Source organism: Sceloporus undulatus, chromosome 1, assembly GCF_019175285.1.
Source record: "Sceloporus undulatus isolate JIND9_A2432 ecotype Alabama chromosome 1, SceUnd_v1.1, whole genome shotgun sequence".
Taxonomy (NCBI): Eukaryota; Metazoa; Chordata; class Lepidosauria; order Squamata; family Phrynosomatidae; genus Sceloporus; species Sceloporus undulatus.
The window spans coordinates 24,679,068-24,697,698 of record NC_056522.1 but is presented as its reverse complement, the minus strand read 5'-3'; positions in this window follow the sequence as shown (position 1 = coordinate 24,697,698).

Sequence of the window (18,631 nt, the reverse complement as noted above, 5' to 3'; positions counted from 1 at the left end):
TTTCTGTAGAAAATTTAGAAGTAGTGTGTAGGCATCCAAGGAAAAGGGACAATGAAAGATACCAAGGGAATGCAAACACAGCAAATAGAAGGGCTCTAGGTGTGAAGGATATTTAATATCTCACTCCCTGCAATGCTAGAAACTTGTGGACTGAAGGAAAATACCATGGGGAACAGAATTCTTATTTCAGGAGGTAATGTCCACATTTTGCCCTTCTTGGAGCTGTACCCCTGGTGCAACTCAAAAGCTATAAAATAAATAAAATCAAGGCTTCATCCCTCATATTGTAATAACCACTATATACCCACCTGTCTCTCTCTAGTTTTGCTGCAAGCATGTTAGACCATTGCAGTTTTAATGGAGGTACAGAAGAAAGAATTTTGACAGATGAATCAGAAAGGCTGCCTCTTCTCAAACTTGGGGTGCATCTGCACTGTAGTACTAATGCAGTTTGATACCACTTTAACAGCTATGACTCCATCTTACAGAATCCTGAGACTGGTTTTGTGAGGCAACAGCACTCTTCGGTAGTTAAGGCTAAAGACCCTGTAAAACTACAAATCCCAGGATTCTATAGGATGGTGCTACAGCACATAAAATGGTGTCAAACTGCATTATTTCTACAGTGTAGATGCACCCTTGCTTGCTCTGAGTCTCTTCTTCCATCCCAGTTGAACTTCTTATCCTAGGTTTGTGCCCACTGGCTATTGATAACATTTGTGTAAATGAAGATGATTATACCAGCACAACAGTTTTGTTTATTGTTTCTTATACAAATAACAACAGCAAGCAGCATTCCACAACAGCAGTTGCCCCAAATGTCAGAGTGACTGTCCCTCTTTACCCTGGCAAGTGATCATTCCCTTTGCTCTGACTAAAGTGGATCAGGCAGTTGAAAAGAGTCTCAGATACACATTGAAAGTTGGGCAAGTAATTTATGAAAGAATGTTAGGTGTGAGGGAATCTCTTTATTTTACATTTACTAATTAGAGCCACCAGGGATTCCAGGCTGAAAACCAAAGGAAAAGATGAGAACACATAGACTAAATGTAACTTATCTGCAGATCACAGGTAAGAATTGAGCAAATTCTTCTGATTCAGACATTTCAATAACAATCACCTATGAGATACAAATACATAAATACAAATAAACAAAGATAGAACTGTATGTTTCTTCTCCATCCCCCTTTTTGATGAAGTTCCTAGTGCTGGCGAGCAGTTTATTTTTGGAGAATGTGGACTGGTCGCTACATTTGGAATTTTGAGTAACATGGGTCCAAAACACACTGCAGAAATAATCCAGTTTGAGACTGCTTTAACTGCCGTGGCTCAATGCTAGGGAATTCTAGGAACTATATTTTTGTGAGACCTTTAGCCTTCTCTGTCAGAGAGCTCTGGTGCCACAATAAACTATAATTCCCAGGATTCCCTAACACTAAGCCAGGGCAGAAAAAGCGGCCTCAAACTGGATTATTTCTGCAGTGTGTTTTGGACCATGATTACACTTACAAAATGGCTGTCATGATATTTCTCAGAAAGCAAAATGATATGGCTAAATGTGCCTAAGAACATGAATGCAAGACAACGATGGGATCTGAGCTGAAAAACATATTATTCTGTTCCGGCAACCATTTCCCAGAAAACCTAAAGACAAGTTTCACAATGAGGTTCAGAGACAAGTTGTTCAGCTACGCAGGAATGAGAGCTGATCTCCAATGCCAATGCATCTATTTGCCCAACGAAGCACAACAAAATACCATTTTCACTGCAGGTTGATGGATAAGGGTTAGAGAAATTACACGGAGACAAAGCACACACACAAAACACCAAAATAAACAAAAATAAGGAAAAATAAACACAACACTGGCAACCCTCCCTTGACATCCTCTCCAGACCTCCAGCTTACCCATCCTAAGTCTTCGGGATGCTCCTGCCCCAAGTTACCTCCTTGCTCCTGGGTATCTGAGTTTGTTCCCAATAAAGCTTTGGTCTACAGCTATTCAGCATTTTTATTTTAACAAATTGTCTCTGGGACTTTTATGAGAGTCAGAGGTCTTCTTGAAAATAAAGACAGAAATGGAGCAGAGCTACGAAGGGCTACCACATGATTCAGCAGCTAAAAAAAGCCAATATGATCCTAGGCTGCATCAATTGGAGTGTAGTGTCAAGAGGGAGGGAGGTAATAGTACCATTTTATTCTGTTTTGGTCAGACTGCACCTGGAATACTGTGTCCAGTTCTGGGCACCACAATTTAAGAGGGATATTGACAAGCTGGAGTACGTCCAGAGGACTACAATGATGAAAGACTTGGAAACAATGTCCTATGAGGAGCAGCTTAAGGAACTGTGCATGTTTAGCCTGGAAAAGAGACTGTTAAGAGGTGATATGATAGCCTTGTTTAAATATTTCAAGGAATGTCATATTGAAGATAGAGCAAACTTGGTGTTTTTTGTTTGTTTGTTTGTTTGTTTTTTGCTGCTCCAGATACTAGGGGCGTTATCACACGGGAGGAATTTCTCTTAATTGCGAATGAAAAGAAAGTGGGACCAGAATGCATTTACGTGAATTTGCTAGTTCAGCGAATTTACGTGAATTCGAATTGCATTCGAACTGGCTTCCCATTGCCCCAAAATAGCTTGCCATTGCCCGAAATTGCATGTGATCATCTCTCACAGAATAATGTGAAACCCCATGATTGCGTTCGGACTGACTTCCCATTGTCTGAAATTGTGTGTGGTAGTCTATCACGCAATAACGTTAAACCCCACGATTACATTCGGATTGCCATTGGATTATACTTCCAATTTCTCTTGTCTGATAAAGTCCTAGGACATGGAGCAATGGATTCAAACTACAGAAAAAAAGAGATTCCACCTAAACCTTAGGAAGAACTTCCTGACGATAAAAGCTGTTTGACAGGAGAAACGCTGCCTTGGAGTGTGATGGAGTTTACTTCTTTGGGAGTTTTTAAGCAGAGGCTGGATGGCTATTTGTCAGGAATGTTTGTTTATGTATTCCTGCATGGCGGGGGATTGTACTGGATGGCCCTTGTGGTCTCTGCCAACTATGATTCTAGGTTAGGGACTCGAGTTTTACAAAAGAAAAAAAGGAAGAATTTTGAAGCTTTTTTTCTGTTGAAATTATTTAGATTGTCAGAAATGCAAAAGTGGCATTATAGATTTCAAGACGTCCTTTGTTAAGCGGACTTTCAGAATGTGTTTTGCAGCCCAATCCTGTGCATTCTTACTCAGAGGGAACTCCTACTGAGTTCAAGGGATCTTACGCCTACATAGGTACATGTCAGATTGCTGTCAAAAGAATATGAAGAATATAGTGCAGAGTCAATGTCTGTAGTCAGGAACCGCTGAAAGTATATAAATAGCTGGAATGCAGCAGATTTCTCCTGTCCTTTTTGAAGAAAAGCTTCTACTCCGCTTTTAGATGGAACTTTCAGTTCATTCTGAAAGCCCCAAATGGAAGAATGTAATCACAGTTCTAAAAATTCTGAATCTTCAATAAAAATAGAAGGTAAAATACATTTTGCCAGATCTCAAGGCCTGACTCTGAATCTCAGGAGCAGGTCCCTCTGCTCCAATCCTTAGGACAAGGGGGATGAATCCCAGAACAAGAGTGCTGACATGTAAATAGTGCGTGCAGACAAGGGACCTTACCACACAGGGCACAGAAGTAGGGTCAGTTCGCATTGGTCGATGCGTATTCACATTATATCGCATCGTTCATTCACACCCGTGCTCTCTGAATACGCTTTGCCGATTCGTATTCGCGTCATATCGCATTGTTGTTTCACACCTGGGCGGCCTTCCGAATCGAGGTTTTGCGAATCGGCCAATGCGTATTCAGGCAAAGTGAGGCAAGCGCAGATTGGATTACCACACCAGCCCAATACAATGTGTATTGGCCGATTTGCATCGGCAGCCTTGCGCATGCTCTGTGGGGCTCTGAACGGGGCGCAACATTTTTAAGGTCACTGTTTAGCACGTAATATTGTGAGAATTGCTGCCTTTAGCCACTTACGAAAGGGGCATGCACCATCTGTGTGTGTGCGTGCGTGTGTGTGTGTGTGTGTGTGTATGTATGCACACACATAAATACATACATACATACTTATATATACAGTGGACCCTTGTTATACACTGGGTTTTGGTTCCAAGATCCCCCGTGTATAACAAAATCCGTGTATGCTCAAGTCCCATTAAATATAATGAAATAGCAAAATGGTTTCCCTAATAAAAAATGGAAAATCAAGATAAATTTATACTTTTTTGGAACATTTTCAAACCGTGTATGCTTGAATCCGTGTATAAAAAATCCATGTATAAGAAAGGCTGACTGTATACACACAGCCAAAAGTGAGATGCCTTTTTTTATGTGTACACACACATTTGTCTGTATGAGTGTTTATACTCACACACACACACACACACACACACAGAGCTATACACACATATACACATAGTGGTACAGCCAAAAGTGTGATGCCTTTTTTATGTGTACACACACATTTGTCTGTATGAGTGTTAATACACACACACACACACACACACATATATATATACACACAAACACACACATATATATACAAAAGCACACTGTGCCACAGCCAAAAGTGTGATGCTGTATTTATATGTGTACACACATCTGTCTGCTTGAGTGTTTGTATATATGTGTGTGTGTGTACACACACACACACATACACACACATAGATATACACACATATACACATAGTGGTACTGCCAAAAGTGTGAAGCCGTATTTATATGTGTACACACACAGCTCTCTCTGTGTGTGTGTGTGTGTGTGTGTGTAGATATAGATATATACATACATATACATATATACACACATATACATATACATCCCCCCCCCCCCCGACACAAAAGGTTTCTGCTTTATCTCATTCAGTGGAAAAATCGCTCCCCAGCCCCGGCGGTTATCCTGAAAGGGGAAAGGGCCAACAGAAGGAGAAGGGGGAAATTCCAGCGCAGCATCATGGGAAATTTGTAGCCTGGTGGTCTTCAGGAGAACCAGCAGATTGGATGTACACACCAGCCAAAGCAGCAGGGGTTTCGCACTGGCCATCAATACGGATCCCGTGAATCCACTAATTTTGAGGACTCGCAAAACGGACGAGCCGGCTGCCTTCAGTTTGGAACCCCGCCGTGAATACGCATTGGCCAAAGCGTATTCACGTTATATCACATTGGTCAATACATATTCTGAGCTCACAGGTGTGAAACACCAATGCGATATAACGCGAATACGCATCGACCAATGCGAACTGACCCTACATCTGTGCCCTGTGTGGTAAGATCCATAGAATCATAAAGTTGGAAAGAACTGCAAGAGCTGTCTCATCCAAGCCTCTACCATTCAGGAATACATAACTAAGGCACTCTGAAAAAATGCCATTCCAATCTCTTTTTAAAGAGTTTCAAAGAAGGAATCCTGAGGCAGTCTATTTCACTGTAGAACAACACATACAATAAAGAAGCTTCTCCTAATGGTTAGGTAGAATCTCTTTTCTTATAATTTGAAACCACTGCATACTACAGTATTATAGTTTCTGTATTAGAGGAAAGCAAGCTCATTTCATCTGCATAACATCCCTTCTGGTATTTAAATATGCCTCTTTTTCTTAACCAATCTAAACATAGTTAGCTGCCAAAGTGGTTCCTCATAAGGCTTAGTTGCCAGGTCTTTTATCATCTATGGATGCTGCCACACTACAGAATTAATACAGTTTGACCCCAGAATTCCTTATCATTGAGCCATAGCAATTCAAGAAGTGTGAAACTGCACTAATTTTGCAGAGTAGATGCAGTCTTCACCCTTCTCTGGGTACATTACAGCTAGTTTACTCTAGCCCAGTGGTCCCCAAACCGTGCCATGTTGGCCAATAGTCTGGGATTCTGGGAGCTGAAGTCCAAAATCCCTTAAAGAGCACTGTTTGGTGACCACTGCTCTAGCCCATAGAAACTCAAGGAATAAACAGAATACCCCTAAGGGGTGGCCTGCAGCTGCCCCTTTCAGCACCAGATTGGAGCCGTGGCAACTACATGCTGCAGCCCTGATCTGGCATTTCTGTGGCCCAAAAAGGAGCCACAAAAAGCAGCTCCTTTTTGAGCTGTGGAAAGGGCACCTTTGTTGCTGCCACCGCACCTTCTCACACTCCTTTTGGTGCGGCATCATCTGGATGCTGCGGTCGGACACACAGCATGACAGCAACATCAGGGCAGTGTTGGAGTGTGCGTCTTGTGAACACCACGCTTCCACTCTACCCTGAGGCCAGCATATCATGCCGGTCTGTAGAGGCTGTCAGTGCCCCCTCCAAAAGGTGTCAGGTTTTAAGGTGTTGCAAGACTACTTTAAAAAAAAATCTTTAAACTTGTCATCCTTCACTGTTGCAATAATATTTCTTGAATATGAAATTAAAACAGGCAACATGCTGGGGAGAAAACCCTTACTTGCCTAAACTATTTAGGGTTTTATGTCATAAAACATAAGTCTGTAATACTGAAGATTTTAATTAAATTAGACGTTTGCATTAGGGTGGGGAAGGGAGATTAGCTTTACAAGTTGGAAAGGAAGAAAAATCAAACAATGTGCAATTTAATATTATTATTTTTTAAAGTCACTTCATATATTCCTTACCCTAGAATAATCTTGAGTTATAATCACTGTAAATGGAAACCAACTTAATGGAACATAACAATAGCAACAATAATGCTGTTATAGTGTTGTGATGGCAGTAAGCTTCACAAGGGCCAGGGAGAATATAAGAAAAGAATGCTTGGCTACCAAGGCCATCCAGAATTTGAAGATTTCTGAGAATAAGCAGTATCCTTTTTAGGGCATACAGGCTATTCTATTTAAGATCCCTCTGTAACACAATATTGAACCTCAGTTCTTATTGCATTACAAAACATTTGCTTTGTCACATGAACTGTGGACCATGGATCTGATAAGTACTTATATCTGTTCCTGCCCTCATCTGCATCACTTTTCTGTTATAAGTAGCAATCTTACTAGGAGCCCTTCAGATGTGCTAGGCTACAAACCCCACTATATTCATCCCCTGTAGCCATATTGGTTGAGGTTGATTGTATTTGGACTCTAACACTCTGGAGGGAGACAGATTGGGAAATCTGGTTTATAAAATGTCATAAATGTAATGCTGAATGGCATTTTCTGAAGCATAACAGTATAGGTCCCTCCCCTGAGCAGTTTACAATATAAACTTCCAAGCAAGGGAAGGTCACCAATAATGAGGAAGAAAAATGAAGCTAAAGAAGTGAACACTGAAAATCTGTAGGGTTTTTGTTTTTTGTTTTTTGCCTTTGACTTCACACTGAAAATCTGCTTCATTTGAATGGATGGGCAGCCCTAATTTGATGAATTACCAACAGTAACTCCTACCACTGAAACAAACACTCATTGTACCCTCTGCCAATTGCTGTTAATAGTGACAGAACAACACCATGTTATTTATGGCCTCTCCAGAAACCCACTAGAACCAGCATGGCGTAGTGGTCTGAGTGTTATACTCTGGACTCTGAGAGACCAGGTGTTGAATCCCCGCATGGAGAGGGAAAACTACTCAAAATAATTAAATGGCAAACCACTCCTGAACACCCCCCCCCCATCAGTTCACCTTAGTATCATTGTAAATCAGAATGAAATGACTTGAAGGCATACAATAACTTCAGGAAGCTCACCGACTAAGCCTTCCAAATGCAATTCAGCTACAACATCCATCATTCCCAGGTAGGGTTGCCAGAGTAAAACTAGAAAGAGCTCCTGTACTTTTAATGGTTGTAAAGAAAAGGGGATTTCAACATGTATTGCTCATTGGTATTGTGTCCCTTCACATCGTTTCCAATTTATGGAGATCCTAAGGGGGACCTATCATGAGGTTTTCTTGGAAAGAGTTGTTCTCTGAAGATGCCAGCCACAGATGCTAGCAAAACGTCAGGAGTAAACTCTTCTAGAACATGGTCACATAGCCCGAAAAACCCACAAAAAACTATGGATGCTGGCCATGAAAGCCTTCGACTTCACATTGTTCAGAGAAAGTTTGCCATTGTCTTCCACTGAGGTTCAGAGCATATGACTTTTCCAAGGTCACCTGGTGGGTTTCATGGAAGACCTAGGGATCAAATCCTAGTCTCCAGAGTCCTGGTCCAATACTCAAACCACGATACCACACCATAGCCTTCCCCATAATGTCAAGATACATTTCTAGTTATCTGTGTGGTATTCAAGTATTTTAGTCCAAGTCTCAAGTCAAATCTCAAGACTCTACAAGTCTCAAGTTGAGTCAGTGTGTCATTTTTGCCCAGTCAAGTCCAAGTCATGTCACTGAAGTCCAAGTCAATTGAGTTGAGTTTATATCACCACTAGTTATACTGTGGTCATTACTTGTAGCATTCCAGCTACACATATAATTTAACACATGACTTTCCCAAGGTCACCTGGGGGGTTTCATGGCTGGGCTAGGAATTGAACCCTAGTCTCCAGAGTTGTAGTCCAACACTCAAACCACTAGGCCTTATTTTACCTGTTACCTGATTGCATAACAAGCAATACATATTGGCCTTACTTTTTGCACAATCATTAAAGGTAATAAAGCCCTCTCCAGTTTTCAGGCTGATTTTCAGTTTCCAGTAGTCCAAAAATATAATTTTTAATGTTCTGGGGGGCACTGCCACTTCATGTGCCCCTGTGAGAGCTGCCTGGTATGAAAGGTGTTAGCATCCTTGCTCCATCCTGTAGGGCTGGACCTTTACATGACCCACCCTAGGGCTCAATGTAATTCAGCCTGAGCTGAACAGTTTGCTGGTCTGGTAAACACAGACACTTGAATCAACATTCACGTAAATTAACTTCCCTCTGCAGTAATATTTGCATTTGCAAGCAAACATTTTCATCACTGAAATTTATTAAGTGTACACTAAAGATCTCAGTTTAACTGTTTTATTTCTATTAAAAACATTCAAAGAATGCATCAGTTGTCACTGAAGACAAGATTTTTTTCATACCTTCTTTCTCGTCTCCTTGCCCCTCATCCTTGGCCAGCTCCCAAGTTTGTCTTATTATGCTAGATTCTTCTTCCTCCCCTTACTGGGCCTAATAATGCATTACCAGTGAAACAAATGTGTGTTTATTGCACACAGTGGCTCCTTTGAAGGAAACCAAGTATTACACTTTCATTGTGTATATTATATAGCACAATGTATAGCACAATATTTATACAGTATAGCACAATACACAGAGAGAGAGAGAGCACAATATATGTACAATATGGCACAATATAAACAATATAGCACGATAACTTATTGTTGTATTCTTCAAGTTGTTCTGACTTATAGCGTTCCTAAGGCGAACCTGTCATTTTTTTTGGGGGGGGGGGAATATTTGTTTAGAGGAGGTTTGCCATTGCCTTCCCCTGAGGCTGAGGGAGTGTGACTTGCCCAGGGTCACCCAGTGGTTTTCCATGGCTGAGCAGGGATTCAAACCCTGGTTGGAGACCAGAGTCATAGTCCAGCGCTCAGGGTCATAGTCCACCACTTCAGACCACTACAACACATGGGCTTCTTAATAGTTGGGAATTCTTCCACACTTTCTGAAATGGAATCGTCATCAGAATATACTGAAGGTGGCATCTCTCTGTCCACTCAACTATCAAGCAAAACAGCAATTTGAAGTCGGTTTACATTTTTAATTCTGGGAAAATCAAGTGGACACAAGTTGCATTTTTTTTGTGAGGGACGGGCGGGTGGTGAACTGGTTAAATTAGTACCTTAAGGTGCAGTAAGAAGGGATATTTTATGAGGAAAAAAAGGGTGTAAGAAATTTTAGCTCATCTTGAGAAGATCCTAATGGGTGCATCTAACAGTGTTTCTATGGGAAGGATGTGAGTGAGACCTAGGCTGCATCTACACTGCAGAAATAATCTAGTTTGACTCCACTTTGACTGCCATGACTCAGTGGCATGAAATTCTGGGAACTGTAGTTTGTTGTGGCACCAGAGCCCTCTGACAGAGAAGGCTAAATGTCTCACAAAACTAGAATTCCCAGAATTCCATAGCACAGAGCCATGGCAGTTAAAGTAGTATCAAATAGGATTATTTCTGCAGTGTGGATGCAGCCTCAGAGAGCATGATTCATGCCAGGTCACCCACAGGGTTTCCATGGCTGAACGGAGATTATGAACCTTTGTCTTGTAGAGTCCTAGTCCAACACTGAAACCACTACATCACACTGGCTCTCTGCAAAAAGGCAGGATTTGTCAATATGTCCACTTTATTAAATTTTAATTGATAAATTAATCAAACACTCAGTTAAATGACAGGTTATTAAAAGTCTGTTAATTGGTTGATAGCCTCATTGACTCTGCTCTACATTGGCACATCTGCACTCTAAACCATGTTGTCCATTTTAATTGAGTTTTGGACTAAGCTCCCAGAATCCCCCAGCCAACATGGCCACTGGCTGATGCCATGATGTTTGGGGGATTCTAAGAACTATATCCCAAAAAGTTAATTTTCCAAGCAAAGACTTTTAAATTGGAAGTAGCTGATTTGCAGTTTTGTGGAAACTCTGAAAATCTTCTGCTGAATTATAGGTCTCAGGATTCCTTAGCATTAGCAGTGGAAAATTCAGTGGTTATACTTCAGTTCTTGAATGCAGGAAGCCAGTCCTATTTAGTTTTCAGTTAGTTTAGAGACAAGGACACTCTGCATCTCATGTGGTGGCAACACCCTACTGCACATTTCAGTGGTGGTACACCCGTCACAGTCCAGGAATGTTATGTATAGCATTGTGCTGGCCACAAGATGAAGACAAAAACAAACAAACAAAAAAACCACCATAGTTCTACACAAAACCAGGTATTTCCTAAAAGGTTTAGTCTGAGAGATCCTCAACACCTGCTGTTAGTGGGTTATTGAGGACACCAGCTGTGCAAAGTAGTTGTGCACACTGTCCCAGGGTGCAGAGAGTAGCATTATTCCTGGCAATCTACAACCTGAAGTCATTTCACCACTCTGCCTAATAGTAGATTCAGGCCTGTCAGGAGCCATCTGCATTTAGGATATAGACCTGTGGCAATCGGACAACTATGGTGGTTTCAGAGACCAATTTTCTGGCTTTGAGATCCTCCAGGGAGGTAATACAATTGCTCAAAATGCCAGAAAGATCAAAAACTAGAGGGAGGTGAAAGTCTACTTTTGAAACCAGAGGCTGGAATTCTACATCGCCTCCTCAGTTACATATGCATAACCAAGTAGCATCTCCTGACCCAGCTCCACCAAGACTGCTTTGTCAAGTGCCATGAATCATGTGAAGGAAGTCAGCTCAGCTAGTGATCAGAGTGCAAGAAGGATGATGTTTTCACCATCACCACTCCTTGTTAGCCAATAAGAATCCAATGAGCACTTGTGATGGGAGTCCTGGTTCTGATAGTGACTACATCCCTGGCTGATGGGAAGGTATGGAAATATAATCCTCCTTGAGTCCTGATTGCCAGCTGAATGGATCTCCTTCATCTGATCCAGCAGCTGCTTGGTAGAGTAGGTTTTGGAGGCCATTCATCAACGTAGCAATACCACCACAATAGTGACTAAGGCTGTATCTGCACTACAGAATTAATGCACTTTGATACCACTTTAATTGCTATGGCACTGTACTATGGAATTCTTGGATTTGTAGTTTTGTGAGATACAGCATTTAGTCTTCTCCATCTGAGAGCTCTGGTGCCACAACAAACAACAAATCACAGGAATCCATAAGACGGAACCATGGTAGTTAAAGCAGTGTCAAATTGCATTAATTCTGCAGTGTGGCAGCAACTTATGTACTGTTCATGAATATAGATCAGTTATGAATCCATAACTTGAAGTTACACATCTGTAATTTCAATACCATAATACTAGCAGAAAGCCTCACAGATTTGGAACGACAAAAGATCAAGGAAGAAAGTGCAAAATCAGGCTTACTGTTGAAGATAAAGAAAATAAAGATAAGAACCACGGGGAATCTACATACATTCAACCCATACAATGAAAAAATAGAGATAGTAAAAGAGTTTTCATTCTTGAGATCCAACATTGATAGGAATGGGAACCACAGCCAAGAAATCAGAAGATTAAGAATGGGTGGGTCAGCTATGAAAGAACTAGAGAAGATCCTAAAATGCAAAGATATACAGTCATCCCTTCCCTTACATGGGGGATCCGTTCTGGACCCCCCCCCCCCCAGCATAAGGGAAAAAACACGGATGCTGAAGCCCCATTCAAGTGAACACCATTGCTTTTTCCAGCACGCAGCACTGCTCCTTCCGGTGCAGCTTCCAGCATATGTTGAAAGTTGCATAAGGTACAACTAAGCATAAAAGTTGGAATCATGCAAACCATTATATTCCCTATTACCAGGTATGGATGTGAGAGCTGGACAGTTAAGAAAGTGGATAGGAAGAAAATCAATTCATTTCAGATGTGGTACTGGAAAAGAGTGCTGAGGATCCTATGGACAGCCAAAAGGACATACAAATGGGTCCTAGAACAGATCAAGCTGGAAATCTCTCTGGAAACAAGGGGCCATTCACACTACCATATAACCTGGTTTTCACCCTGGATTAAAAGTGGGGTGTTCTTACTGGCGCTGGGTTTTGCACACCCGGATCAAGGTTTTTGCACTACCATTCAGGGGCAAATCCACCTCGGTGCGGGTTTTCCAAAACCAGGATATTTCCCATTTCTTTTTGGAATACCCCGGAATCCCTGATGCAAGCGAATGTGAACAATCGCCCTGGTCATGATCAGGGCTAATTTATGGGAGGTAACAGGTCAGGGAGGTGGGGAATGCGGCAGAACTTGTGGGGAATTGTACGGAACTGCTCCCCTCTCCCCTTGCCAACAAACGCCATTGGGGCTTCGGGCTCAGGTCCCCACACTCCAGTGGACATCACAGCACAGTAATTTTTTTAAAAAATAATTTTATTGAAAGAATATGTGCATGGTATTGCTACTAGTATCCTTTCTTTTCTTTTTTTGAACTTTGTGCGTGACAGATTATGTGAATGATACCTTCACCTTCTAAAAATTGGATATTTCTAAACGTTCTCACAACTAAGGGGTTGTGCCCGCCCTTCGCAATTCCACAACCCGCTAGTCGTGGGTGACCATGTATTTCATAAGATAATGTGATAATGTAAAATGGAGAAAAAGCACCCATGCCGTTGGCAAATGGTTGCATGACATATCACCACTGACACCAGCGGAAGTGAATATGCAAATCATTTGGTTGACAACAAGGAGGCTCTATCTTAAATCGCTACTCAGTGAAGTGTGAACATCAGCGGGATAAATTGCACCAGAGCGGTCCGATCAGGGTTAAGGTAGTGGGAACATCATTCTAGACAGATTCGGTATTGGGATTACCAGATCTTCCCAGATCTATCCAGGGCAAACGCGCCAGTGTGAGAGGGGGCCAAGATGACAAAACTGAGGCTGTTGTATTTTGGTAGTGTAACGAGAAGGCATGACTTACTGGAAAAAAACAATAATGCTAGGGAAGCTGGAAGAAAGTAGAAGGCCACGTGCTAGATGGATGGACTCTATTAAGGGGGTCATGGGTATGAATTTGCTGGGACTAAAAAAAGCAGTGGAGGATAGGGGTCTTAGAATCAACTTTAAAATAGAATTAAATTAATTAAAAACCACTTAAAGCATACATTGAAGGAGGATATAGATCAGTTAAAATACAGATAGCCCTGGAACATATTTAAAAAGTAGATTAGGAAATTCACCGGGGGGGGGGGGGAAGGGTGCTCTGGTTTGTCTGGAAGGCCTTGGGGGCCATTTGTGTACTTTGCACCCCCTGCAATAGATGTGAATTGTGTGGTTGTTTTGATTTATGTTTAGCTCCTACTCAAAGGTTAGTAGTACAAAAGTGAGTAGCAACACACAGCTCACTCCAAATTGTTTTTCACTTTTCTTGTTCAACTGTTTCATGCAGTTGGGACTGGGTTTCTGTTCACTTTCAGGTTGTGGGCTGGGCTGGCATTTCCAGGTGATGGGGAAATTGGCAGCATGTTGTAGGGCAGGGAAACTGGCATGTGATTCCTGCAAACCTTCTCACCCCTAAGAATTAACATATTGAATTGTGGGAACAGAGTGGATGAATCTTGCCCATAGGACACATCCATGTAAATACAGCCAAACAAATGTTAAAGCCCCATGATGGCCATTTCTGATTGCAGCTGCTGAGAAATTGTTTAACATGTTGAGTATCTGTCCTAGACAATTACGGTTTTTTTCTTCCTTTCAGTGTATCTGCAGCTGAAAGAACAAACACCCACCAGGCTTTTAAATCAGCAGAAGCCAGGTGACTGTATACTGAGTGAATATACAAGGAAAAGTAGCTTTCAGCAATGTGCAGCTGTACAAATGGGTGGGTAGGTGGGGAAGAGTCCATGGTTTGAGAATTGGAGGGTTAGGAAGCATGCAATTCCAGACTTCCCTAAGACTTCATTTGGTACTGAAAACTGGCACACATGTCTGTTGTAAGATAAGCTTTATAGTGGCAAATGATGCTGGATGTAGTCTATAGCCAATAAAGCATTCCAGTCCTTTAGTTGATGGGGGTTCCAGTTTAATTGAACTCCTTACAGCAACTGGTGGAATGCCCGCTATGCAACTAAATCTACCTTGACTATCCCATGGCTGACTAAAGGAGGTCCCTGAGTTGGGGTACACCCCCAGTTTGGACGAGACCCATGGAAGAGGGATTCTTAAGTATTATATAATGCAAAAGTGAACAAAGGAAATTGAGGTGCATAGGACTTGATGCATCTCGCATCTTAACAGCTATGAAAACTCTCAAAGCAGGTTGAAGTTTGTTCCATTCTTAGCTGAATATCTTTTCCTAGTCTTAAACTGATAAACTAAAGTGCAACTATTAAATACAAATTGACACTTTTTGTGCCACTGGACAATTGTCAGTGTTTAGTCATGATGCTAACGAGGAGTGCATCTCCACTGTAGAAATAATGCAGTTTGACACCACTTTGACTTCCATGGCTCCATCCTACAGAATCCTGGGCAACGTGGTGTAATGGTTGAGTGTTTGACTGCGACTTTGGAGACCAAGGTTCAATTCCCACCATAGCCATGAAACCCACTGGTTGACCTTGGGTAAGTCACATGCTCTCAGCCTCAGGGGAAGGCAATGGCAAACCACCTCTGAAGAACTCTTGCTGAGAAAACCCCATAAGCAGAAATTACTTAAAGGCACACAACAAGAGGTGCCAGCACTCAGGCAGGGAAGGCTAAAGGCCTAGTAAAATTACAAATCCAAGGATTCTATAGGATGGACCTACAGCACTTAAAACCACAGTACTTCTAGTGGTCTCAAACTGCATTATTTCTATAGTGCAATACACCCACAGACTCTAAAACTCATCTGCCTAGTGACAGAGGCCATCCAGCAGAATTGGAGGAGAGAGCTTCCATTGGTAAACCATATTGAAATTCTTGCCCCTTCTCTGTCTCCCCTAAACATTGGAAGTGGATTGGCATTTCCAAAGTTACAGCATGCCCACTCACTAGCTCTAAAATTGCTATGCAAATGCTGTTGAACTTTCACATGGGAAATCATAATGCAACAGAGGCAGAAAATGAGGCCATTAATCGATTTTTTGTGGTAATAAAAAGGAACTCATTTTATTTTTATTTTATTTAGAGTATTTATATCCTGCTCTTCAGCCACAAAGGCTCTAAGAGCATCTTTTGTTGTTGTTGTTATCTACCTTCGATTCGATTTCGACTCATGGAGACCTTTTGGATGAGACACCTCCAAGCACCCCTGTCTTCTACTTTTCTACTTAGTTCCTGCAAGCCCATGCCTGTCGCCCCTTCCCCCCCATTGAGTCCATCCATCTGGCATGCAGTCTTCATCTCCTTCTTCTACCCTCTACTTTTCCTAGCATTATTATCTTTTCCAGTGATCTGTGCCTTCTCATTATATGGCCAAAGTACATTGGTTTCAATTTTATCATCTTGGCTTCTAAGGAGATCTCTGGCTTGATCTCTTCCAAGACCCATCTTTTTCTCCTTTCAGCTGTCCATGGCATCCTAAGCGTTTATCTCCAGCATCACATCGCAAATGAGTTGATTTTCCTTCTGTCTGCTTCCTTTACTGTCCAGCTCTCACATCCGGACATGGTGATGGGGAATATGAAAGCTTGGACGATTCTAACTTTTGTGCTTAATTGTATATCTTTACTCTTCAGGAGCGTTTCTAGTTCTTTCACAGCTGCCCTTCCCATTCCTAATCTTCATCTTATTTCTTGACTGCATTCACCATTCCAGTCAATATTTGACCCTAAGTATGGGAATTCTTTAACTATTTTGATTTCTTCTACCCCGCTAATGCAGACCACGATGCCACTGCCACTGCCACTGGGGTGGGATCAAGGAGTGGGTGGCGAGGCGGGATGATGGAGGGTGATGATCTCCCCACTACCAATGCAGACTACGAAGGTGCCTCCGCCAGGGTGACATCAGGTGAGTGGGAGGCATGGAGAGAGGATAGGGGGGTGACCATCTCCCCCTTCCAACCCAGATTGTTAATTTGACAGTTCAGTTCCCTGCCCTCAAGTTTACAATCTAAAAAGATAAGACCTAAAAGGATAAAGGAATGGCAGTGGGGAAGGGGATCAAGTCAAGCTGATACTGCCAGTTCTTCTCTCCACCCAAGGCAAGGGTTGTAGCAGTGAACATGGAGGGAGGGCTTTTAATCTGCCTCTGGAGCTAGGAATGATGGAGCTAGGCCTGTTTCTCCTTCTCTACCTCCAAAGCTAAGATGGTAGTAGCCAAGATGGAGGAAGGGCTTTAGAGAGAATGGGGGAAGAACAGAACAGCAATGATGTAATGGGAGAACCTCCTTCCAGCGATGCTATTATCCTATTGTAATTTTGCTTTACTTGCACATGTGATAAGGCTCTTAGTCTCTCTTCAGAATACAGGGGTACCCCGGGTTACGAAATTAATTCGTTCCGCCGCCGCTTTCGTAACCCGGAATACTTCGTAAGCCGAAAAAGCCATAGGCGCTAATGGGGAAAAGCCGCGATTCCGTGTGAAATAGCGCCGAAAAGCACCAAAAAAATTTTCGTAACCCGAAATAACCTTCGTAACCCGGAACAGTTTTTTTGAATGGATTTTTTTCGTAACCCGGAAATTTCGTAAGGCGGCGCATTCGTATCCCGGGGTACCAGTGTACTGTGGTCTCTCCCTCTCTCACTGCCCCAGTAGCCTTTTCCCAGATACACTCGTATTGTAATAGAAACAGTCCCAGGGAACTCTCTTGTGACGCTACTGTGGCTGCTGTTACTCTTGGCTCTTTTCCAGGGAACCAGGCAAGGAGCTGCCTGCCTACAGGAGCCTGCCAACAAGGGGACAGGATTTATGGAGTGCTCTCCCCTCTGCATGGCCAGGGTGAATGGAGGGTGCTAAATTACTGCAGATGCTCAGTGTTCCCTGTTCCCCTTAATGACTGGCTGCACACAGGCGTGCCGGCAATTATACCACAGAACACAGGGCCCTCCATCACAGGACTGCATCTGGCTTCCTTTCCAAATCTTCAGAGTCCTGGCCTACTCCTAGGTGCATGATTAGCCCGACCTGTTAGTTTGAGGATAAGAATGAGAATCAGGCATTCAGGTTTTCTGAAGAGAAGCTTTTGCCCTTTCTCGTAGTGCTCTGTTCAGAACAAAGGCTCTCCTCAGCTGCGTCTGCACTGCAGAAATAATCTGGTTTGACACCACTTTAACTGCCATGGCTCCATGCTATGGAATTCTGGGAATGGTTGTTTACTGTGGCACTACAACAAACAGCCATCTACAGAATTCCATAGCATGGAGATATGGCAGTTAAAGTGGTGTCAAACCAGATTATTTCTGCAGTGCAAATGCAGCCCTTGTTCCACTCGCAGCACTGAGGTGGGAAGCAATTTCATTCGCAAGAAAACCAGTTAACAATCTTATCATTCTGTTGTAATGTATTGCACTGTATTGTTTGTTTGTTTGTTTGTTTGTCTGATAATTTTAAGAATTATAACAGTAAAAATAATGGAAGGAAATTGTTATTCTAATTCTGAAGTGAAGGGGGGCTCAGATGAGAGACCCAGATGTGTGAGTCTAACCTCTTTGAAAGAAGGTCAGGATAAGAGTTCAGGGTTGTCTCAAGATGTTTTGCAGCCTGAAGCAAAGGACAAGATGGCACCCATTACCAGTCCATGTTCAACAGCCTACAGAAAGTGCAGTTAAATCATACAGTATTTCAATACTGGAAATGGGATAGTTTGACTCATCACCCCTTAGAGGCTGCAGGATAGGACTTGCGGCACATGCAGCTCTGTATTCCAAGTGAGGGTAGTGATGCTAACTTACCAAACAGCAATAAGTAGGCTGACCATATGTACTGTGTTAAATGTGACAGTACTGTTCCCCTCCCCCCATATTTCCAGACCATCCCGTTGTTTTAATACAAATTTCAATTTTGTCCCTCTTTCAAGAAAAATGCCCTATTATGTTGCAAAAATGGCTTGAA